The following is a 25,571-nucleotide window of genomic DNA, read 5'->3' as shown; positions in this document are numbered from 1 at the left end:
GGTGGCCGGGTACGTGCTCTCACCTTTGTACTCTTGCAAATCATATGTTCAAGAGACCTCTTGTAATATCTAATCAGTTAAGTCACTAGACAAATGTTTTTCTCTTTCTATAAAGAGATATGTATATGATTCCTCTGCTTCCTTTTTACTACACCTATTAGATTTGACCGAAGTCAAACGTCACAATATCACAATGATGTTGTAGGGCAACGGTAACAAATTTTGTTGTATAAACTTGGCCAAATTTTGAAGAGTTCGACTTCAACCAAATCTAATATGTGGAGTAAAAAGAAATAAGATTACGTAAATGTAGCCCACACTTACGGGTTTAATAGTTTAGAAAGTAAGATTTAGACAACAAATAAATCTCATATGTTCTATGAAAGGTTATTTTATAGAAATATATTTACCGTACCTATGCGTTTTCAGTTCAAACTAATTTTGCATCAACGATAGCCAGCTAAGAACGAAGCATGCTAATTTTTATGTCAAAATGAAACTTAATGAAATATACTATTACGAGTTTTCCATTTTTTTTCGTTTTGGCATATTATTGAATGTTTCTCAAGTTCGCGATTTGCACATCATAAATTGTTCTTGCAGGTAACAGTGGTCGACGCCCCCCATCTGTTTACTACAACGTATATAGTTGTAGGTGTGGTTAATGGCATGTTAGAGTGCATAGGAGTATCCAATCAAGAAAAAAAGAAGATGAATACATATGGGTGACCCTGAAAAAAATACGGGTGTTCATTGTGTTTGGCCTTTTCAAGAAAAACAACATGGGGTAGTTGGCTTTGTTAGAAGTATATTGTGTTCAAGTTAGTGATACAAGGTTAGTGATAGAATAGTTTTAGATCACATGTAGTTTCTCTTGTATTTCAAGTTGTTTCATTGCATTGTATTCTCTTTGTATTCCATACGAGATCAAGATCAAAATAACAGAAATATTCTTGGCATCGACACTAAAGCAATTAGACTATCGTTTCAAAACCCTTCCTCCTCCTCTCGCCGCCCTCCAACATTTCCCGCTCCTGAGCCCTCACTGTCCGACACCATTTCTCTCCATCCTCACCACCTGTCCCCATCCTCTGGCGTGATGTCTTCCAGCCCGTCCCCGACTGCCGTGACGGAGACACAATCTGCCTCGTCCGTCAGCGACCCTTCTTGTGCTTCTCTTGCAAGCCATAGAAAATCGCCCATAAGATGCGCCATCGCCGGCGGCGAGAGAGGGAGGCAGAGTTGGTGATGCAGGTCGATGCGGGTATTGTCGAGGAGATATCTCCCACGGCGCGCTGGGCATCCCGCACCCCATCCAACCAAGCACCTACATAGATTGTGCCCTCCGGCACCCTTGGGACCGAGGAGGATCCGACGGTCGGTTGGGCCATTCCGAAGAGCTTTCCGGCCATGCAGAATCTGTAGGTTAATGAATGTGATTCACAACAAATCATTCGGGAGCGGATGAGAACGGACACCGCCACCGCCCTGTCCGCACTCACGATGTTCGACCGAATGACCGAACAAGACCCGGTACGTTTGCTCCTGTCCGATCAAATGTTCAATGTTTTGCATAGATCAGTAGTTCGCACATGATGAGTGCTTGGAAACCATGATCGTGTAGGAGACGTATGTGGCAAGCATGATAAATGACAATGAAGATCCGACTGATATGGATTATGACTTGGAGGAGACCACCACATTTGTACTTGGGGGCAACATCCGATCCCAATCCGAGCAAGAAGAAGAAGGGCAAGATGGATAAGGCAAGAGGGCCGGCTTTCACAAGATTTGAGTACGTCTTGTTGGTCAAATCTTGGTTGGACACAACATTGGATCCAATAAGCGGCACCGAGAAAAAGGAGAGCACGTATTAGGAGAAGATTTGGAAGGACTATCATGAATGAAAGGAGTATGTGGAGCCGCATCGTATCGTGACCACCCGCAATGTGGCATCTCTCAAACGTTGATGGGGGATCATTCAAGAGAAGTGAACAAGTACGTTGGTTACTACTCACAAGTGACCAAAAAGCCTCAAAGTGGGATGAGAGAGACAACTCATGTAAGCTCAATTGCCTCATCTTTTTGTCATTTCAATATGTTTATGTGTTTTCGTTCGTGTGCTCATATGTATATGGTATGCTAGGACGCAAGTGGAGCATGCAACCCGGATGCATGAGGAGCACGCAACGCGGACGCAGGGGGAGCAGAACAAGCTGGAAGAGCAGGACGACCAGTGATCCGACAAGCATCCCTTCTCGCTCGGACATTGATTTCATTTTGACATGTCTATTTTGTTAAATTGTACTTTAATTTACTTTATTTCAAACTGTTGAATTTGGACAATTTGTATGAGATGATCGACGTGCATGAATTCCAATTATTTGAGGGTTCCATTTAAGATATGTAAATGTGCGACACAAAATATGAGGAGCCGACGGGCACTTTTTACACACGTGCCCGAATGCTCTCTTGGGCGTATAAGGGTCGGATTTGCCAATTACGGTTATAGAAGCTCTAAGACTGCTTTATGTGTTTGCATAACTATACATCTCAACTAGCGCGGAATAAGAGGACTCTCGACTAGGCCGCATCCCAACATCGATGCCAACAACTACTGGATTGGTGGCCATACAACAACCTCCACATAGTACAAATCATAAACTTACAGAGCACATAGTGCCCTAGAATCACCTAAGGACTCTTAAAAGGCAGCTCCAACGAGCTCCTCTATTTCGTCCAAGCACAACCGAGCACGCCAATCCACCGAGTATAATATCCCCCCATCGCAAAATAAATGTCTAAACTTTATACTAACTTAGTGAAAGACTCGTAGTAGAAGACTTGTCTATACTAAACTGCTCGTCAAATCCTCCCTCCCCTGGTCATGGCCAAATTCTTATCCACACAGACCTTCATTCATGCAAAAAAATAATAAAAAAACGTTGTGCTCTATGAGTTGATACTTGGTACCTGGTCCTTTCCTTTAACTTCCAGGAAGAAAATTGGTCATGTTTCAGGGAAGGTTATCTGTGTTATATATATATATCCTTTGTAAGCTTTCGCAAGTGATAAGTTGATTAGTTGTAAATTGCCGCCATTTGTAACTTCGACCGACATAGTGAAGATTTGCTGGGTGGCGCCCGTGGATTTTCCCATTCGCGTTGGAGTGTTTTTCTTCGTTAAATCCTTGTGTCCCTGTGTTTGATTTCATTTTTAATCATGTTCGATTGCGTGTCGTATCTCTTACAGATGATAATTTACCCCCACCGGCGCACGACTTTCTAGCCCGATAAGTAAATGCTTGGGGTACTCTAGGTTGCTGGTTAGATGCATTATGCCATTGCTCCCCGCTGAATGAAGAGAGTGTAGAAAAAGACTTTTGGTTAGCGCACTATGTGTTTTGCGCGATTAGTATGTTGAAGCTGATGGAAATATGCCCTAAATACAATAATAAATTAGTTTTTACTCCCTTTGTAAACTAATATAAGAGCATTTATATCACTAATTTACTGATCTAAACGCTCTTATATTAGTTTACGGAGGGAGTATTATATTTCCTTGTTTATGATAATCGTTTATTATCCATGCTATAATTGTATTAATTGGAAACACAAATACATGTGTGGATATATAGACAAAATACTCTCCCTAGTAAGCCTCTAGTTGACTAGCTCGTTGATCAAAGATGGTTAAGGTTTCCTAACAAATAGACAAGTGTTGTCACTTGATAACGGGATCACATCATTAGGAGAATGATGTGATGGATAAGACCCAAACTATGAACGTAGCATATGATCGTGTCAGTTTATTGCTACTGTTTTCTGCATGTCAATGTATCTATTCCTATGACCATGAGATCATGCAACTCCCGGACACCGGAGGAATACCTTGTGTGTATCAAACGTCGCAACGTAATTGGGTGACTATAAAGGTGATCTACAGGTATCTCCGAAGGTGTCTATTGGGTTGGCACGGATCAAGACTGGGATTTGTCACTCCGTATGAGGAAGAGGTATCTCGGGGTCCACTCGGTAATACAACATCGCAATAAGCCTTGCAAGCAATGTGACTAAGGAGTTAGTAAAGGGGTCTTGTATTACAGAAGGAGTAAAGAGACTTGCGGGTAACGAGATTGAACTAGGTATGGAGATACCGACGATCGAATCTCGGGCAAGTAACATACCGAAGGACAAAGGGAACAACATGCAGGATTAACTGAATCCTTGACATAGAGGTTCAACCGATAAAGATCTTCGTAGAATATGTAGGTGCCAATATGGGCATTCAGGTGCCACTATTGGTTATTGACTGAAGATTGTCTCAGGTCATGTCTACATAGTTCTCGAACCCGCAGGGTCTGCACACTTAAGGTTTGGTGATGTTTCGGTATAGTCGAGTTATAGATGTTGGTGACCGAAGGTTGTTCGGGGTCCCGAATGAGATCCTGGATGTCAGGAGGAGCTCCGGAATGGTCTGGAGGAAAACATTGATATATAGGAAGTCCTGTTTTGGTCATCGGAAAAGTTTCTCGCTCATTGGTAGTGTATCGGGAGTGCTGGGAGGGTGCCGGGGGACCACCTGGAGGGGTGTGACGACCCAAGAGCCTTATGGGCTGTGAAAGGAGGTGGACCAGCCCCTGATGGGCTGGCCGAAGCCTCTCTCAAAGGCCCATGCGGCTAGGAGTGGAGATAAAAGGCAAAATCCCTTTAAAAGGAAAGGAAGGAGGAGTCCTCCCAAAGTAGTCCACCTCCCTTGTGAGAGGTGGATTCTTCCTTCTTGGGTTCGGCCGGCCCCTTCTCCTTGGAGTAGGGGCCAAGGCTACCTCCTCTCCCTCCTCGTATATATATTAGAGGTTTTGAGGGTTTTGAGACATAGATATCAGCCACGTGGTTCCCTCTTTCTCTAGATCTGTTTCTCCTCTAGTCTAGTTTCAGCGGTGCCTAGGCGAAGCCGTGCAGGAATAGTTCCACCACCACCATGCCGTTGTGCTGGAGAACTCATCTACCTCTCCGCCCTCTTGCTGGATCAAGCTTTCGGGTAGATTCGCTATGGAATTTGCTGGTAAATCACCACGCACGTTGTTTGTGTCCACATTCAGATTTTTCAGCTGTGTACAGTTCGCCAAGGAGGAGAAGAATGTCCAGTCTCGAGCCTCTAGCTGGTTTGCGTACAACATCACATACTTCAAGTTGGGCATGGAGCCGAAGGAAGGAATCACCCCAGTCAGATAGTTGTTGCCTAGATGGATAGATATCATGCGGGAGGCATTTTGTAGTGTGGCAGGGATGTCTCCCTCAAAATGATTGTCAGCCATCATCAGTATTTGGATGTTATGCAGTGTGTTACCCATATCAGAAGGCAGTGTTCCTCTAAGATTATTGTTGGCTAGCCCAAGAACGGACAATGAAGACAAGTTGTAAATGGAGTGTGGCACTGTCCCTGAGAGATCGTTGTAGGAGAGATCAAGGATTTCTAGAGCTGACAGCTTACCGAAATCTGGAATGAATCCTTGCAACTGGTTTTGGCCAAGCAAGAGTGCGGTAAGGGTTGATGAACTATTTGCCAACGATTGCGGGATTTCTCCGCCGAGAAGATTGTTGGGGAGACATATGGTCTCTAGAGCCCCTGAGCTCCCAAGGGGAGGTGAAATCTCACCGGAAAGTCTATTGTTGCCCAGGTCTAGAGAAGAAAGGTTGTGAAGCGTCCCAATACTGAACGGGATGGTGCCAGTCAGGGTGTTGAAGCTGAGGTTGAGGTACCGGAGTCTAGAGAGCCGGCCAAGTTCCGGCAGGATATGACCGGAGAGGGAGTTGTTTGGCAAGTGAATGCTTACCAAATAAGTGAGGTTGGAGATGCAGGGTGGGATCTCACCAGAGAGGCCTTCTGCCTCCATATCCAAGGCCACCACGAGGGGTTCTTGCCTTGGCCTCCTTGTGCACGAGACGCCGTGCCATGTGCAGTAATCTGGCGAGGTGGTGTTATTCCATGTGGAAAAGCTCGGGTGCGACCGTGGAGGCTGGACTTGATGCAAAGTAGAGCATCTCTGTTGGGTGGATGCTATCTGTTAGTGTTGCAGCAGATGACAAGAGGTTGGAAGCTGATGAGAGGAGGAGGATGGCTAACAGAGGATAGACCATTTGTCGGTATGTAACATGGTGGGCATGAATGAATTCTCGACTGTGTTGTGTTTTCATACTCCAGGATACGTTTGTGTTGATTTTATAGACTTCACATGCATCTGGACATATTCTTTAACGTCTGTCATGGGAGTAAAGTTCCACGCCAAGTTAAGAAAGTTTCTACCAATAATGCATTGGTCATGGTCTAAGTCTACACCACCATATATGGTCTCAACAAAAAGGGTGCATTGCAAGTTGACACCACCAGTGTGTGTGTGTGTGTCGATACCAGACAAAAGTTTACCGAGTTTCCCATAGAATGAACTCAACGAAGCTCACTAGTTTGATTCATCAATAAAGCTCACTAGTTCTATATATATATAAAAATTCAACGAAGCATTGGAACTCGGGACAAATCACGATTCTAGTGCTACAGTATATAACTGCTCCTTTTCTTTAATCTCTCTTTTATTAAAGCTGGTCATTGGGCCTATTGGACGTGATGATGCTGCGGAACTCGACCATGGACGAGAATAATGCTCAACTCTTGGCATGATGAGGTTTTTCCATTCTCGCAAAGAATCAACTAACGTGTGCCGACAGCTGAGACGACACCAGTACCTGGTCATTTCCTTCAGCCCTTTGGACATGTTGTAGCACTGGACAATGCATCGGAACATGGAGTGTTCAATTCTTCCCTCATGTAGCCGCGTTGATCGCACAAGTCAAGTGCAAGTGTATGTCTCTGTTCATGGCAGCTACAACCATTCAAAAGTAAAGCAGGTGGAGCGGTTGCCATTTTGGGGTGCGTGGCATCATCAATCTCATTCATAGGGCGACAATTTTCATCACGAACATGGCTTTGGGTTGGTCAATGTATTTATTTTGTAACATTTCATTAAATAATGAATTAAGATGACTATGTGCATTGCTCGATGCACACACCGATGGTAATCCTTTTTTCGAAAAAATAGACATATAGAGAGGAGATCATTGCTCAACTCTAGTCTACGCTACCCAAAGAATCAAGTACTCGTAGAAAATGGGGATATAGTCCCGGTTGGTAAGGGCTTATAGTTCCGGATCTCCAATCTAAAGACCCCCTCCCCCTTTAGTCCCGGTTTGTGCTGCTGGGGCTCGAGAACCTTTAGTCCCGGTTGGTGTTACCAACCCGAAATAAAAGTTTTTTTTTTCGATTTTCAAACCTTTGAATTATTCGACAATTTAATCTCTAATCACGCACTTGTTACAAATCATCTAACTTCTCGTCCAATCACTCACTCCACTTATCAAATCATCTAACTTCCTAGCTGGTCACCCATCCTTCCATTAATCCAACCCAAGCATGCTTAACTTTTTGGTTCTATCTCCACTAGTTTCCAAGTCTTCACTTGTTGTTTACTTGACAATAGTAAGCTATCAATCCTATTAACCCTTAGGTCTTGATGTCACATGATTTAATTTTTTTAATTCCAAACAATTATTAAAATAAACAATAATGATTAATAAACAACAATAATTAATTTTGAAAAGTTCAAAAAACTTCAAAAAAGGGAAAATTTTCAAAAAACAAAACTAAAATAATTCTCAAAAAATATATATAAAAAAATTCCAAAATACCTAACAAGTTTAAAATAAAATAACTAATAATAATAATATTGAATATCAAGGAAATCAAATAAGTAATAATATTATTTTATTCATTTTTTGCTATTTATTCATTTAATATGGCATAATTAATATCTTTAAATCTTTAAACCGAAATTCAACAAATAATATATCCATTATTATCAGAAAAATGTGAGGAATACAAATATGACACCCTTTTTTAAATAAAATTAGAAACAACTAACATAGCAATAAATTAATATTAACTAATTACGAAAACAAAATTATTGTCAAACAAAAGAAACTAAAGTTAATTATATTGAAGTGGCAAAAAGAATTACTTTTTAATATAGCAAAAATAATTGTACCAACTAAAGTGCCAAGTTTCAACCTTTTCAAACTTCATTTGTATTGCTTTTAAATTTCAGGGTCATTTAACTCAAAAAAATCATTAAATACATGAAAAGTAGCAAATGAAGTTAGAAAGGGTTGAACTTTGAAGATGTGGCTTAGAATGATGCATACTGAATGCATAAAAAGTCTGGAGTTGAAATAAGTTAAAAAATGAAATGCCTTTGTAACAGATGCGTTTTCGTGTGAAACCCTCATACTTCGAAGAAGATGGTCCAGTTTGTACACGAAGTGCATCTAGTTTTGGCTGTAACCCTCTCAACGTTTTATCACATGCTATGTGGTTGAAATGATGATACAATGCCAAGTTTCAACCTTTTCAGAGTTCATTTGTATTGATTTTCAATTTCTGGGCCATTTAGCTCAAAAAATCATTAAATGCATGAAAAGTAGCAAATGAAGTTAGAAAGGGTTGAAATTTGAAAATGTGGCTTAGAATGGTGCATAGTGAATGCACAAAAAGTCTTGAGTTGAAATAAGTTAAAAAAATCAAATGCCTTTGTAACAGATGAGTTTTCGTTTGAAACCCTCATACTTCGAAGGAGATGCCCTAGTTTGTACATGAAGTGCATTAGTTTTTGCTGTAACCCTCTCAACTTTTTATCACATGCTATGTGGTCGAAATGATGATACCATGCCAAGTTTCAACCTTTTCAGAGTTCATTTATAGTGACAACAATTAAATGACTAAAACAACTATATAAGCAAAACACTATTGTTTTAATTAAAATCCTAATTTAATTTTTTCTAAGAATAACAAAATAAAACATACCGTGACAACAATCTAACATGTGACTAGGAGCAAAAATAATTAAATTAAAAACTATTTTTGAAATCAAGTTCTTCACAATCTAGGGTTTGAAGCCAATTTGAACAAGTTCAAATTTAAACCATTCAAATTTGAAAACTAATGGCACGAACAGAAACTAGACAAAATTTTGAATCTCAAAAGATATAAGGAATATAAAACAGAAACTAAAAACATACAACAAATAGAAAAACAGAAAAGAAACTTTCAAAACCCTTTAGTCCGGTTTGGTATCTCAACTCGGACTAAAGGTTAGACCCTCTTATTCCCGGTTTGTATCGCCAAGCGGGACTAAAGGTGACAAATGAATCAGGACTAAAGCCTAGCTGTTGCAACATGGATTAGAGGTCACATTAGTCCGGGTCCAAAATTTAACCGAGACTAATGGTCCGAACAAAAGGTCCTTTTTCTACAAGCGAAGTGCGCCACCCTGTGGTAGCAGCGCCATTTGCAACCATTGAAAAGTAAACTAGAGTGCATGTGCGTGAGTGCGTCCATACCGGCTACTCGAAATTTCTGTACGAATCCTGTATATATAGACCAAGAAGCAGCAGGGAGATAGTACAAGAGAAGAGAGTGGTGAGTGATATAGCCTTCGTTTTGCCATAAATAGTATGGCTTCTAGTTGGAGGTACGAGTACATGGGCTTTGTCCTTGTCCTTGTTATACTCGAGCTCATCCTGCTCATTACGGCCACCTCTGGAGGGGAAATCTCTGGCGGGGCCCTGGATCTGGATCGTCCGCCTCCTGAACAACCATATGGTACGTGCTCCCTGACCTTTGTACTCTTGCAAATAGTAGAATCTTAACTATCAAGGACGTAGAAATGCAGATTCTATGAACTAAAATCATAGAATCATGGTGGTTAATTTGGATCGTAAAGTCGTACAATTGTACAATAAAATCGCTATTGTGACAACCTTGATCACAATATCAAATAAATATAATATGACAATATATTCAATGATGAATCTAGTGACAATGATGTTGTATGTTGATGGTAATACATATTTTTATATAAACTTGGTCAAAGTTTGAAGAGTTCGACTTCAACCAAATATAATATGTGGAATAAAAAGAAATAGAAGGAGTATAAATTAAATAAATATAACCCACACTTACGGGTTTAATAGTTTAGAAAGTAAGGTTTAGACAACAAATAAATCTCATATGTTCTACGAAAGGTTATTTTATAGGAATAAATTTACCGTACCTATGCGTTTTAAGTTCAAACTAATTTGCATCAACGATAGCCCGCTAAGAAAGAGGTTTGCTAATTTTTATGTAAAAAACGAAACTTAATGAAAGTTACTGTTACAAGTTTTCCATTTTTTTCGTTTTGGCAAATTATTGAATGTTGCTCATATTCATTGGATAGATCACACGATTTGCATGTCATAAATCGTTCTTGCAGGTAACGGTGGCCGACGTCCCCCATGTGTTTGCTACAACGCATATGCTTGTATGTGTGGTTAATGGCATGTCAGAATGCATAGGAGTGTCCACTCAAGAAAAAAGAAGAAGAAAATATATGGGTGACCCTGGAAAAAAAGGAATACATATGGGTGTTCATTTTGTTTGACGTTTTCAAGAAAAATAGGTATGGGGTAGTTGGCTTTGTTAGAATTATACTATGTTCAAGTTAGTGATCGAATAGTTCTAAATCACATTTAGTTTGTCTTGTGTTCCAAGTTTTTCCTTGCATTGTACTCCCTATGTATTCCATACGAGATCAAGATCAAAATAACAGAAATATTCTTGGCTTCGGCACTCTAACATTACTAGATCCTTGGTCATCCACTATTTTAGCAATGTATCATCACTGCTAGATTAATCTCCTCTCCCCGTGGCCTCCACTGTAAGCACAGATCACGCGCACACACACAAGAACTCGAGTATAGAGGTGATTTTGCGTTGCATGCGACCTTTGTAACTTTTCTGTTTTCTTCACTCTTCTCATTCTTTTACAGGGAGAAAGAGACCATAAACGACCCATGAAAAACGTCCATGACGAACCTTGTTGATAGTGCCATCCCACGATCCAGCTCTTGCAGGTGTAAACTAGTTTCTGGAAAAAAACATCCTAACAAGCTTATGTACTCAGTTGAAACAAACCAGCCGTTATTTCTGCTATAAGTGTAAAACCTCTGTCGTGGAAGCAAAACAGCATCGCGCTGCCATGGTAGAGAAGCGGTGCGCACGAGGTTTAAATAATCATTCACTCCCTAAACTTTGCGAGCCTCATTGATCTCCAGCACTCAGTATTTGCACGTTGCTCTTGATACTTGACCCGTCCTAGTGCTTTGGTGACCACATCAGCAAGTTGCTCCTCTGACCGAGCGAATTCGATCTGGATCTTCCCCTTCTTCCCGCATTACCGAATGAAATGATATTGAATTTCAATGTGTTTGCTTCGGTCATGGAAGATAGGGTTCTTACTCAAAGAGAGAGCCCATTTATTTGCAAAAAAAGAGATAGCTCATTTGTTGTCCATGTTGAGCACTGCTGCCCGTTGATATTTATCCTTGATCTCCCGGAGTAGCCGTGCAGGAGAAATACCTTGACACGCGGCCGTGGTGGCTGGTGTATACTCAGACGATTATGAATAGAGCCACTACTCTGTTTCTGCGGTTGCCAACTCATCAAGTTGCTACCAAGGAAGAACATGACCCTAGTAGTGCTCCTGCGGTTGTCCATGTTGCCTCCAGATCACTGTCGTTGTAGCCGACCAGAGGCGCGCCATGGTCATCGCAGGTGTACCGCACTCCCCAATGCAGTGTTCTCACAATGTAGCGAAGGATGTGCTTCACCACCGTCATGTGCTCGATCGTGGGATGCTGCAAGAACCTTGAGACGTAGCCAACGGAGAAGGAGAGATCCGGCCTGGTGTGGACGAGGTAGGAGAGCATGCCGACAACGCTCCTATACTCCATCGCATCCACTAGTTGCATCGAGATCGGCAGATTGGGGCGGTGAATACCAACGCTATGCAAACGGATTGGGGCAGTGAATACCAAAAGTTCAATTCTTTTTTTGAGCATATTGGGATCACTCATCATGTTTCCTGCCCTCATGCTCATCAACAGAATGGTTCCGTGGAACGCAAGCATAGACACATTGTAGAAGTAGGACTATCACTTCTTGCTCATGCATCAATGCCCTTAAAATTTTGGGATGAGGCATTCCTCACTGTTGTATATCTTATTAATTGCACACCCAGTCGTGTTATCAAAAATCAATCTCCACTAGAACGACTCTTTGGCACTAAACCCAACTATAATTTTCTTCGCATTTTTGGGTGTGCTGTTTGGCCTAATCTCCGTCCTTTCAACAAGCATAAGCTTGAATTTCGCTCCAAGCAATGTGTCTTCTTAGGATACAATACTCTTCACAAGGGTTACAAGTGCCTAGATATTTCCTTCGGCCTTGTCTATATTTCCCGTTATGTTGTCTTTGATGAGCATGTTTTTCCCTTTGCTAGCCTTCGCCCTAATGCCGGTGCCCAACTTCGCAAGGAGATAATTCTCCTTCCATCACATCTCCTACCATCCTCACATGTTGTTCCGAGAGTAGTAGATGACCACAATGATCACATGTCAATATCTAATGATACCTTTGATCCTGTTTCTGAAAGTGTGCAGGCAACATGAACTAATACCGAAGAAACATGGGAAAATTCGCTTCATTTTATGCAAGATCCGGAAACTGGAGCAACAACCATAGAAAATCCGGAGTCTGTAGATCCATGAGCTAATGTGGGTGGGGATCCTGTCTCGGGATTGGCGGTGTCAGGGTCTGCAGGCGGATCTCCTGCGGGATCCGTGCGATCTGCCATGCTAAGCTCGGCCACCACACCAGCTGCTGGGCACGCTCCACCTGCGGAGCGCAGCGGTGCAGGGGCAAGTTCTAATTCGGTGGATTCTTTTGGTGCTGAATTTGATGTCCATGATTCTCCTAGTATTGCTATTTCTCCCGCATCTGATGTTTCTCCTGTAGAAAATCGTGTTCAGCTACAGGTTGCCCGTCCCGCACCACCACCATCTATTCGGCCTCATACAAGGTCACAAAGTGGTGTTATTATGCCCAAAGAGTATACCGATGGGTGTATTCGATGGGGGTCTTTTTGTGCCACAGGTGAACCGGAGAATTTAAGCGAAGCACGTGGTGATCCTAAATGGAAAAAGTCAATGGATGAAGAGTTCAATGCACTTATGGAGAACAAGACATGGCGTCTCATTCCACCTACCAAAGGGAGCAATATCATTGATTGCAAATGGGTGTATAAGGTTAAAAGAAAATCTGATGGCTCTATTGACAGGTACAAGGCTCATTTAGTGGCCAAAGGTTTCAAACAGAGGTATGGAATTGATTATGAGGATACATTCAATCCAATGGTTAAAGCTGCTACTATTCGGATAATTCTTTCAGTTACAGTCTCTAGAAACTGGTGCATGCGCTGGTTAGATGTGAAGTACGCATTTTTGCATGGGGTTCTGGAAGAGGAAGTCTTCATAAGGCAACCACCTGGGTATGAAGTTTTGGGCTCACCTCGGAAGGTTTGCAAACTTGATAAAGCACTTTATGGACTGAAATAGGCACCCCGAGCTTCGTACTCTAGGCTATCATTCAAGTTACAGTCTCTTGGTTTTGTTCCCTCCAAAGTAGACACCTCTTTATTCTTTTATCATCATTAGGGAATTGTAATTTTTATGCTTATCTATGTTGATAATATCATTGTTACAAGTTCATCCACCAAAAGCAGTTGATGCTCTCCTCAAGGATTTGCGTATGGATTTTGCACTTAAGGATTTGGGTAATCTGCATTTCTTCCTTGGCATTGAGATAAAACATGTGGATAATGGACTTGTGTTATCTCAAGAAAAATATGTGCATGATATTCTTCAGAGAGTGGGTATGAAGGGTTGCAAACCATCACCTACACCCTTGTCCACCTCTGAGAAACTATCAACCATGATGGAGAGTTACTTGGTGCAGTTGATTCCACGAGGTACCGAAGTGTTGTAGGAGCATTGCAATACTTGACCCTTACTAGACCAGATATTTCCTTTCCAGTCAATAAGGTTTGTGAGTTCCTCCATGCTCCTACTAATTCACATTGGACAACAGTCAAAAGGATTCTTCGGTATCTTCAAGCAACAAAAGGTTATGGACTCAAACTTGCTAGGTCACACTCTATGTTAGTTAGTGCTTTTTCAGATATAGATTGGGTAGGTTGCCCACATGACAGACGGTCCACAGGTGGCCTTGTAGTTTTTCTTGGTGGTAATTTGGTTTCTTGGAGTGCCTGTAAGCAACCTATTGTATCTCGATGAAGCACATAAGCTGAGTACAAGGCATTAGTCAATGCTACTCCAGAAGTTATTTGGGTCCAGAATCTGTTAACTGAGTTGGGTGTTCCTCATCCAAAGGCAGCCTTTTTATGGTGTGACAATCTTGGTGCTACTTATCTCTCCGCTAACCCTGTGTTTCATGCTAGGACCAATCATATTGAAATCGACTATCACTTTTTACGTGAAAGAGTAGCCAATAAGATTCTCAATTTTCGTTTCATTCCGAGTGGCGATCAAGTAGCCGATGGATTTACTAAACCGCTTTCAGTGCGGTAGTTAGAGGCTTTTCGTCGCAATCTCAACTTGGACAGTTGTGATTGAGGGGGAGTGTTAAACATTGTAATCTCGGTGTTGTATAAACCAAAGGTTGTTAGGGTGCGTGTGTGTATTTCCTTCTTTGTAAATGTGTTAGGCTGTTAGGATTCGATCTCCTCCTTCTGTTAGTTTCTTGGAGATCAATCCTTCGCCAAACAAATCTGCAACTCTTCTCTATATTAACACGTACGCGTACCTGCCGAGAGGTATACGCTTCAGCCTCGTCTTTTACATAGGTCATCCCGCACATGACACGGGTTGCATCCCGCCATGCATGCCTTGTCGAGAAAACTGTCGCCCCTTCTTCCTCGCTCCCGAGCCGCCTCACAATCTAGTCCTCATTCACAAGCCTACTCAGACACCCAAGGTCATAGCCGATTGTCGTCGTAGAACGTATCTGCCTATAGATACAACCACCTTTCGCATATGACCGAGCAAAAGGCCCAAAGCTCGCAAGGGCAAGAAAAGTAGTGCGGAAACCGGAGATAATCCCACCCTTGAGGATATGAAAAATGCGATAGTATTCCCAGAACCTGCACACCCCTAATATAACCCCGACTCACCGGGCTACATGGATCTAGATAAGCCCAAGGATCTCGACGATTCCGAAGACATCAACTACATCCTTCCGGCCGAGGAGAAAGATAGTTTGGGAGACGAGGATTTCATCATCCCCGAAGACCCACTTGATCAAGAAGTATTCAAGCAGTAGCTCATCCTGCTCATTACGAGTACAACCACCTCTCTAGGGGAAGAAATCTCTACCGGGGCCCTGGATCCGAATCATCCGCCTCCTGAACAGCCATATCCGGGGCGGCCGGGTACGTGCTCTCACCTTTGTACTCTTGCAAATCATATGTTCAAGAGACCTCTTGTAATATCTAATCAGTTAAGTCACTAGACAAATGTTTTTCTATTTCTATAAAGAGATATGTATATGATCCCTCTGCTTCCTTTTTACTACACCTATTAGATTTGACCGAAGTCAAACGTCACAATATCACAATGATGTTGTAGGGCAACGGTAACAAATTTTGTTGTATAAACTTGGCCAAATTTTGAAGAGTTCGACTTCAACCAAATCTAATATGTGGAGTAAAAAGAAACAAGATTACGTAAATATAGCCCACACTTACGGGTTTAATAGTTTAGAAAGTAAGATTTAGACAACAAATAAATCTCATATGTTCTATGAAAGGTTATTTTATAGAAATATATTTACCGTACCTATGCGTTTTAAGTTCGAACTAATTTTGCATCAATGATAGCCAGCTAACAAAAAAGTATGCTAATTTTTATGTCAAAATGAAACTTAATGAAAGATACTATTACGAGTTTTCCATTTTTTTGTTTTGTCATATTATTGAATGTTTCTCAAATTTGCGATTTGCACATCATAAATCGTTCTTGCACGTAACAGTGGTCGACGTCCCCCATGTGTTTGCTACAACGTATATAGTTGTAGGTGTGGTTAATGGTATGTTAGAGTGCATAGGAGTATCCACTCAAGAAAAAAAGAAGATGAATACATATGGGTGACCCTGAAAAATAATTTTGGTGTTCATTGTGTTTGGCCTTTTCAAGAAAAACATGCATGGGGTAGTTGGCTTTGTTAGAAGTATATTGTGTACAAGTTATTGATACAGGGTTAGTGATAGAATAGTTTTAAATCACATGTAGTTTGTCTTGTATTCCAAGTTGTTTCATTGCATTGTATTCTCTTTGTATTCCATACGAGATCAAGATCAAAATAACAGAAATATTCTTGGCATCGACACTAAAGCAATTAGACTATCGTTTCAAAACCCTTCCTCCTCCTCTCGCCGCCCTCCAACATTTCCCGCTCCCGAGCCCTCACTGTCCGACACCATTTCTCTCCATCCTCACCACCTGTCCCCATCCTCTGGCGTGATGTCTCCCAGCCCGTCCCCGACCGCCGTGACGGAGACACAATCTCCCTCGTCCGTCAGCGACCCTTCCTGTGCTTCGTCTTGCAAGCCGTAGAAAATCGCCCGTAAGATGCGCCGTCGCCGGCGGCGAGAGAGGGAGGTAGAGTTGGTGATGCAGGTCGATGAGGGTATTGTCGACGAGATGTCTCCCACGGCGCGGTGGGCACCCCGCACCCCATCCAACCAAGCACCTACACAGATTGTGCCCCCCGACACCCTTGGGACCGAGGAGGATCAGACGGTCGGTTGGGCCATTCCGAAGAGCTTTCCGGCCATGGAGAATCCATAGGTTGACGAATGTGATTCGCAACAAATCATTCGGGAGCGGATGAGAACCGACACCGCCACCGCCGTGTCTGCACTCACAATGTTCGACGAAATGACCGAACAAGACCCGGTACGTTTGCTCCTGTCCGATCAAATGTTCAATGTTTTGCATAGATCAGTAGTTCGCACATGATGAGTGCTTGGAAACCATGATCGTGTAGGAGACGTATGTGGCAAGCATGATAAATGACAATGAAGATCCGACTGATATGGATTATGACTTGGAGGAGACCACCACATTTGTACTTGGGGGCAACATCCGATCCCAATCCGAGCAAGAAGAAGAAGGGCAAGATGGCTAAGGCAAGAGGGCCGGCTTTCACAAGATTTGAGTACGTCTTGTTGGTCAAATCTTGGTTGGACACAACATTGGATCCAATAAGCGGCACCGAGAAAAAGGAGAGCACGTATTAGGAGAAGATTTGGAAGGACTATCATGAATGAAAGGAGTATGTGGAGCCGCATCGTATCGTGACCACCCGCAATGTGGCATCTCTCAAACGTTGATGGGGGATCATTCAAGAGAAGTGAACAAGTACGTTGGTTACTACTCACAAGTGACCAAAAAGCCTCAAAGTGGGATGAGAGAGACAACTCATGTAAGCTCAATTGCCTCATCTTTTTGTCATTTCAATATGTTTATGTGTTTTCGTTCGTGTGCTCATACGTATATGGTATGCTAGGACGCAAGTGGAGCATGCAACCCGGATGCATGAGGAGCACGCAACGCGGACGCAGGGGGAGCAGAACAAGCTGGAAGAGCAGGACGACCAGTGATCCGACAAGCATCCCTTCTCGCTCGGACATTGATTTCATTTTGACATGTCTATTTTGTTAAATTGTACTTTAATTTACTTTATTTCAAACTGTTGAATTTGGACAATTTGTATCAGATGATCGACGTGCATGAATTGCATGGATTTGAGGGTTCCATTTAAGATATGTAAATGTGCGATACAAAATATGAGGAGCCGACGAGCACTTTTTACACACGTGCTCGAATGCTCTCGTGGGTGTATAAGGGTCGGATTTGCCAAGTACGGTTATAGAAACTCTAAGACCGCTTTATGTGTTTGCATAACTATACATCTCAACTAGCGCGGAATAAGAGGACTCTCCACCAGGCCGCATCCCAACATTGATGCCAGCAACTACTGGATTGGTGGCCATACAACAACCTCCACATAGTACAAATCATAAACTTACAGAGCACATAGTGCCCTAGAATCACCTAAGAACTCTTAAAAGGCAGCTCCAACGAGCTCCTCTATTTCGCCCAAGCACAACCGAGCACGCCAATCCACCGAGTATAATATCCCCCCATCGCAAAATAAATGTAGCGACCAACTCAAAACGAGTCAAGCCTCTGTGTATCTGTGCCATCCCTGGATCAGTATGCTGGCACATACAGTACATCAATGTATATATCAAAGTGCACTCACATGTAAATAGCGTAAAACTGATATATACCTTAAATATCTCAGCGGAAGCAGTCAAGGGAGTGGAGTCCCAATAAACACCAACGGCAAGTTGAGTGTAGACCGTAACCCTGAATCGTACTCTTACTCGTCGAAGAAAATATCTGCAACATAAGACGTTGCAGCCGTGTAGGTCAGCATATTGAATATGCCGGCAAGTCACATAAGAGAGGGATAAAATGTCATCTATACTATATGCATATACGGAGGTGGGGTTGTAAGTTTTTGCGTAAAGCAAATTTTTCTCCTACAACAAGAGAGGGGCTAAAAGCAAAATATTACTACATAGTTGGTTGTTAATGAGATGGTTCCGCCAACCAGTTCTCATACCCGAGTTATCAATATTACCCTCATCAAATATATATAATGGTGTTGAGAAATCCAGATAACTTCAGTTCCTTTGGCTCAAGTCGTCCATGACCGTGGACACGGCTAATCGATTAGGTTTGAGTACTCTGCAGAGTTTTGCACACGTTCCCCACAAGATTTGATCGCCTCCGAGTATGTCCTCGCACTTCAGAGTGTTTGAAGACCGGATGATCAAAACATGGTCTTTCAACGGGTCCCTCTGAATCCCTGTCGGTGCCCATCCATTCCTACCGTTCTTCTACATCTGCTAGCACCGCCTGTCCAGAGTCGCCGCGTTGTCCAACCAAGCCAGAGCCCATAATGACTTGTGGCTGTGCAGGTAAGCCTTGGGTCTTGAAAATATCCGTCCATCTCTTTGAGCCTGGGTGAAGCTTTCCGCAGGATGTCATGGCCGTCCCCAGCATCCCGGGTCATCCACTGGTTTCTCGAGGAAGCCAATCAACCGTCCTTCACAGAGAGTTGCATTGCGTCCGAGGTCTTGAAAATCTTGTCTTAACCGGTCTTGATTATTTAATCAACCTCGCATCACTCTTGTTATGCACTCAACCGAAATCCCGTCTACTCAAGCATAGCAATATGAAATTTGTCGTCCCGGGGCCAAGTATCGGGGTTGTTGGGTGCCTACCACATGATACTACAACCTATACTAAAATTTCCAAGTACCTAAGCAGCACGCAATTTGGGCATAGGATGGTAGAACTACGATGCAATAAAACATAGGTGATACATGATCAAATGACTTGCCTGGTATTACTTGATGAAGATAGTCTCTCTTAAAATCCGGATAATTCTACTCGCCACACTCCGAGCAATCTATCGTAAATGAATAGCATTCAATAAACATTCATGCCAAAAAGGAAGAACCAAGAGAACAAAAGAACAAAGCATGTCTTGGTGCAAAATAACAACGTACTAAGGTTTAATAAAAAGGTCCTAAGTGTGCTGTAAAGTGAAGGTGCACGAATGAGATCAAAAGAGGTAATGGACGATGAACTATTGCTATATAAGCTCGACTTGCATACACTATGGGAGATGATCAAAAATATTGGGAGAACAACATGAATGTTGTTTGACAAATAGTATAAGACATAAGAATTTATTTGTAGAAAGAATTTCTTGAAATGGAGCACTACAACGCAAGTTATAGCGAATTGAAGTATGAATTGAATTTGCATTCAAAAGGTCAAGAGAAGTTGAACTGAAGTAGGATGGATACGTACAAAAATATATGACATGAGTGTTTAGGGGTAAAAGGAATCAATTGAAAAGGTGGTACGATTTGCAAGATAAGATCAAATGAATGTTCGAATACAAATTTGAATCGCTCAAATTTGTAAGGTTCAAAGGTCGAAACTAATGATGCTACTGGATATAGGAGATCAATATGAGCGTGTAGAAAAAATAATTACTAGATTTGAACTAGCGGATCAAAAGATACAAATACTTCAATATAACATTGAATCGACTTAGAACGATGTGAACACTTTTGGGCACTAATAGATAAATCTGATTTGATCAAAATTATAAGCTGAAAGTTAAAACTAATGACACAAACGGAAAGATTACTTTGATACGAATCCGACGCAATTGGATTCATCTAAAACGGAGCTACCGATAAAAAGATATGATCAAAAGAAGTTTGAATATGAATATGAACAAATTTCGAAATTTGAAAATTTCAGAAAGTTGATATGATAGGTTCACAGGATAGGTGGGATCAAGACTAAACTCTAGGCGTTGGTTTCATCTAATTCGGATAAACGAGTAAAATGTTATGGCTATTTGAAAAATCACGGCCAAGCTGTTTTACGGAAGAAATATGCTATGTCTAAAAGAATTGTAGTACTAATGTGGAAATACGAAGACTAATTAATATATCTAATTACTCGACCGTATACTAGTGTAGGAATACTAGTCTAGAAATAATAAACTACGGGAGTATAAAAAAATACGAAGAGAAATACCTTTAGAATGAAGAGTGAGAATTAATTCCAATAAGGAGACGACTTCGAGAAATCCAGCCGAAGAGAAGGGAATATTTTTATTTAATAAACCTAGTCAAACCAAAATATTTATTTAACCCAAAATAGATGATTTTTTGGATGCTCCTATGGGTCTATATTTATAAGTGAAAGGGAGGTCTAAAGGTCCATAGATAGGCAATGTGGGACTAAACATATACGTAATGTAGGCAAACTAGAAAACAAAAAGAAGAAGTGCCGCATGGGCCATGGATTCAGCCAGCCCTGGTGAGTAGTACGGCTAGGCGCGACCTTTTTTTTTTGCGAACGAACAATTTTTTGAAAACAGAGAACAAAAACGTATAAATGAAAAAAAGAACATTTTATATAGACATATTATATATCAAAATTTTCAGAATAATATTTCGTACAACATGAACATTTTATTTTTCACAAAATAAAAACTTTAGATTTTTTTTTTTAAATTCAATAAAATCCAAATTTTGTCTTCAAATTTTTGGCACTATTTTTCGTCTGACTTTTCTTTTTTTTGGGGGGGGGGGGTGTCATGTTACCTCCTCTCTTTCTTGCTTGGCAAGTATATTGTCAGGAAAAAAATTGTGGTTGAAATCTTGTGCCAAAAATAAAATTCAAATCAAAAACCAAAGGAAAAAAATCAAATGCCACATTCATTCAAATTCTTTATAGTTGAAGAAGTCATGTTATCTTCTCTCACTGATTTTAAATGGATGAATTTGAATTCAAAAGAAAATGGGAAAGTCATTTTATTCCCTCTCATTCAAAAGTTTTAAAAAAGTTTCAAATTCCACTCAAGTTTCAATCACTCAAACAAACAAACTCTCAATCTAATAATTATATTAACATTCCAAAATTTATAATTTTGGGATGTTAGAATAAATGTCTAAACTTTATACTAACTTAGTGAAAGACTCGTAGTAGAAGACTTGTCTATACTAAACTGCTCGTCAAATCCTCCCTCCCCTGGTCATGGCCAAAGTCTTATCCACACAGACCTTCATTCATGCAAAAAAATAATAAAAAAACGTTGTGCTCTATGAGTAGATACTTGGTACCTGGTCCTTTCCTTTAACTTCCAGGAAGAAAATTGGTCATGTTTCAGGGAAGGTTATCTGTGTTATATATATATCCTTTGTAAGCTTCCGCAAGTGATAAGTTGATCAGTTGTAAATTGCCGCCATTTGTAACTTCGACCGACATAGTGAAGATTTGCTGGGTGGCGCCCGTGGATTTTCCCATTCGTGTTGGAGTGTTTTTCTTCGTTAAATCCTTGTGTCCCTGTGTTTGATTTCATTTTTAATCATGTTCGATTGCGTGTCGTATCTCTTACAGATGATAATTTACCCCCACTGGCGCACGACTTTCTAGCCCAATAAGTAAATGCTTGGGGTACTCTAGGTTGCTGGTTAGATGCATTATGCCATTGCTCCCTGCTGAATGAAGAGAGCGTAGAAAAAGACTTTTGGTTAGCGCACTATATGTTTTGCGCAATTAGTGTGTTGAAGCTGATGTAAATATGCCCTAAATACAATAATAAATTAGTTATTATTATATTTCCTTGTTTATGATAATTGTTTATTATCCATGCTATAATTGTATTAATTGGAAACACAAATACATGTGTGGATATAGAGACAAAACACTCTCCCTAGTAAGCCTCTAGTTGACTAGCTCGTTGATCAAAGATGGTTAAGGTTTCCTAACAAATAGACAAGTGTTGTCACTTGATAACGGGATCACATCATTAGGAGAATGATGTGATGGATAAGACCCAAACTATGAACGTATCATATGATCGTGTCAGTTTATTGCCACTGTTTTCTGCATGTCAATGTATCTGTTCCTATGACCATGAGATTATGCAACTCCCGGACACCGGAGGAATACCTTGTGTGTAACAAACGTCCCAACGTAATTGGGTGACTATAAAGGTGATCTACAGGTATCTCCGAAGGTGTCTATTGGGTTGACATGGATCAAGACTGGGATTTGTCACTCCGTATGACGGAGAGGTATCTCGGGGTCCACTCGGTAATACAACATCGCAATAAGCCTTGCAAGCAATGTGACTAAGGATTTAGTCACGGGGTCTTGTATTACAGAAGGAGTAAAGAGACTTGTGGGTAACAAGATTGAACTAGGATGGAGATACCGACGATCGAATCTCGGGAGTAATATACCGAAGGACAAAGGGAACAACATGAGGGATTAACTGTATCCTTGACATAGAGTTTCAACCGATAAAGATCTTCGTAGAATATGTAGGTGCCAATATGGGCATTCAGGTGCCACTATTGGTTATTGACTGAAGAATGTCTCAGGTCATGTCTACATAGTTCTCGAACCCGCAGGGTCTGCACACTTAAGGTTTGGTGATGTTTCGGTATAGCTGAGTTATAGATGTTGGTGACCGAAGGTTGTTCGGGGCCCCGAATGAGATCCTGGATGTCAGGAGGTGCTTTGGAATGGTCTGGAGGAAAACGTTGATATATAGGAAGTCCTGTTTTGGTCATCAGAAAAGTTTCTCGCTCATTGGTAGTGTATCGGGAGTGCTGGGAGGGTGCCGGGGGACCACCGGGAGGGGTGTGACGACCCAAGAGCCTTATGGGCTGTGAGAGGAGGTGGCCCAGCCCCTGGTCGGCTGGCCGAAGCCTCTCTGAAAGGCCCATGCGGCTAGGAGTGGAGATAAAAGGCAAAATCCCTTTAAAATGAAAGGAAGGAGGAGTCCTCCCAAAGTAGTCCACCTCCCTTGTGAGAGGTGAATTCTTCCTTCTTGGGTTCGGCCGGCCCCTTCTCCTTGGAGTAGGGGCCAAGGCTTCCTCCTCTCCCTCCTCGTATATATATTAGAGGTTTTGAGGGTTTTGAGACATAGATATCAGCCACGTGGTTCCCTCTTTCTCTAGATCTGTTTCTCCTCTAGTCTAGTTTCAGCGGTGCCTAGGCAAAGCCCTGCTGGAATAGTTCCACCACCACTACCACGCCGTTGTGCTGGAGAATTCACCTACCTCTCCGCCCTCTTGCTGGATCAAGCTTTCGGGTAGATTCACTATGGAATTTGCTGGTAAATCACCACACACGTTGTTTGTGTCCACATTCAGATTTTTCAGCTGTGTACAGTTTGCCAAGGAGGAGAAGAATGTACAGTCTGAAGCCTCTAGCTGGTTTGCGTACAACATCACATACTTCAAGTTGGGCATGGAGCCGAAGGAAGGAATCACCCGAGTCAGATAGTTGTTGCCTAGATGGATAGACATCATGCGGGAGGCATTTTGTAGTGTGGCAGGGATGTCTCCCTCAAAATGATTGTCAGCCATCATTAGTATTTGGATGTTATGAAGTGTGTTACCCATATCAGAAGGCAGTGTTCCTCTAAGATTATTGTTGGCTAGCCCAAGAACGGACAATGAAGACAAGTTGTAAATGGAGTGTGGCACTGTCCTTGAGAGATCGTTGTAGGAGAGATCAAGGATTTCTAGAGCTGACAGCTTACCGAAATCTGGAATGAATCTTTGCAACTGGTTTTGGACAAGCAAGAGTGCGGTAAGGGTTGATGAACTATTTGCCAATGATTGCGGGATTTCTCCGCCGAGAAGATTGTTGGGGAGACAGAAGGTCTCTAGATCCCCTGACCTCCCAAGGGGAGGTGGAATCTCACCAGAAAGTCTATTTTTGCCCAAGTCTAGAGAAGAAAGGTTGTGAAGCGTCCCAATACTGAACGGGATGGTGCCAGTCAGGGTGTTGAAGCTGAGGTTGAGGTACCGGAGTCTAGAGAGTCGGCCAAGTTCCGGCGGGATATGACCGGAGAGGGAGTTGTTTGGCAAGTGAATGCTTACCAAATAAGTGAGGTTGGAGATGCAGGGTGGGATCTCACCGGAGAGGCCTTTTGCCTCCATATCCAAGGCCACCACGAGGGGTTCTTGCCTTGGCCTCCTTGTGCACGAGACGCCGTGCCATGTGCAGTAATCTGGCGAGGTGGTGTTATTCCATGTGGCAAAGCTCGGGTGCGACCGTGGAGGCTGGACTTGATGCAGAGGAGAGCATCTCTGTTGGGTGGATGCTATCTGTTAGTGTTGCAGCACATGACAAGAGGTTGGAAGCTGATGAGAGGAGGAGGATGGCTAACAGAGAATAGACCATGTTGTCGGTATGTAACATGGTGGGCATGAATGAATTCTCGACTGTGTTGTGTTTTCATACTCCAGGATACGTTTGTGTTGATTTTATAGACTTCACATGCATCTGGACATATTCTTTAACGTCTGTCATGGGAGTAAAGTTCCACGCCAAGTTGAGAAAGTTTCTACCAATAATGCATTGGTCATGGTCTAAGTCTTCACCACCATATATGCTCTCAACAAAAAGGGTGCACTGCAAGTTGACACCACCAGTGTGTGTGTGTGTGTTGATACCAGACAAAAGTTTACCGAGTTTTACATAGAATGAACTCAACGAAGCTCACTAGTTTGCTTGATCAATAAAGTCACTAGTTCTATATATATAAAAAAAACTCAACAAAGTATTGGAACTCGGGACAAATCACGATTCTAGTGCTGCAGTATATAACTGCTCCTTTTCTTTAATCTTTCTTTTATTAAAGCTGGTCACTGGGCCTATTGGACGTGTTGATCATGCGACACTTGACAATGGACGAGAATAATGCTCAACTCTTGGCATGATGAGGTTTTTCCATTCTCGCGAAGAATCAACTAACGTGTGCTGACAGATGAGACGACACCAGTACCTGGTCATTTCCTTCAGCCCTTTGGACATGTTGTAGCACTAGACAGTGCTCCGGAACATGGAGTGTTCAATTCTTCCCTGATGTAGCCGCGT

General features: G+C 41.9%; 1 pseudogene; it reads right to left on the bottom strand.

Moving 5' to 3' along the window:
• Nucleotides 1-1,071: 1,071 nt before the first annotated feature.
• Nucleotides 1,072-24,875, bottom strand: LOC123426138 (annotated as a pseudogene).
• Nucleotides 24,876-25,571: the final 696 nt, after the last annotated feature.

The sequence above is a fragment of the Hordeum vulgare genome, chromosome 2H (assembly GCF_904849725.1).
Source record: "Hordeum vulgare subsp. vulgare chromosome 2H, MorexV3_pseudomolecules_assembly, whole genome shotgun sequence".
In the NCBI taxonomy this organism is placed as follows: domain Eukaryota; kingdom Viridiplantae; phylum Streptophyta; class Magnoliopsida; order Poales; family Poaceae; genus Hordeum; species Hordeum vulgare.
Note: the sequence above shows the minus strand (reverse complement) of the source record. Positions and strands in the feature narration are given on the sequence as shown.